Source organism: Penaeus chinensis, chromosome 30 (genome assembly GCF_019202785.1).
Source record: "Penaeus chinensis breed Huanghai No. 1 chromosome 30, ASM1920278v2, whole genome shotgun sequence".
Taxonomy (NCBI): Eukaryota; Metazoa; Arthropoda; class Malacostraca; order Decapoda; family Penaeidae; genus Penaeus; species Penaeus chinensis.
In genome coordinates this window covers 17,981,702-17,982,141 of record NC_061848.1, presented here as the reverse complement: position 1 = coordinate 17,982,141, position 440 = coordinate 17,981,702, and positions in this window count along the sequence as shown.

The following is a 440-nucleotide window of genomic DNA, read 5'->3' as shown; positions in this document are numbered from 1 at the left end:
CTAGCCTCCCGGGGGAGACCAGCCGATTGACCGTGACCGGGCCGGGATCAGGCCGCCTGTCTTGCTGGAATAGAGGACCAAAGAGGCGTGTTGCTAGCCGCAGGGCGTACTCGTTCACGGCATCGCTCAACCTCCAGGACTCCCGTCTCCACAGCGCACAAGGCTGCCACGCACGGCAATCGCGTGGGTAGGTGTAAACCCCTGGGGAGAGACCAGAGGGGATGCCCTTCCACCTACGAGACATCATTGTTTGGAGCCCTTTTGCTCAGCCCTCTGAGGCAGCCACCCAAAGGTTGCTTCACCGCAGTGAGGGAAGAGGAGTCTTGCACTTTTACCAGGCAGTTCCTTTCATCCCTCTGAAGCAACCACCCAAAGGTTGTTTCACCTCAGTGAGGAAGGAAAGGACCTGTGTCTTTTCAAAGTAGTTCCCCCTTCCCTCT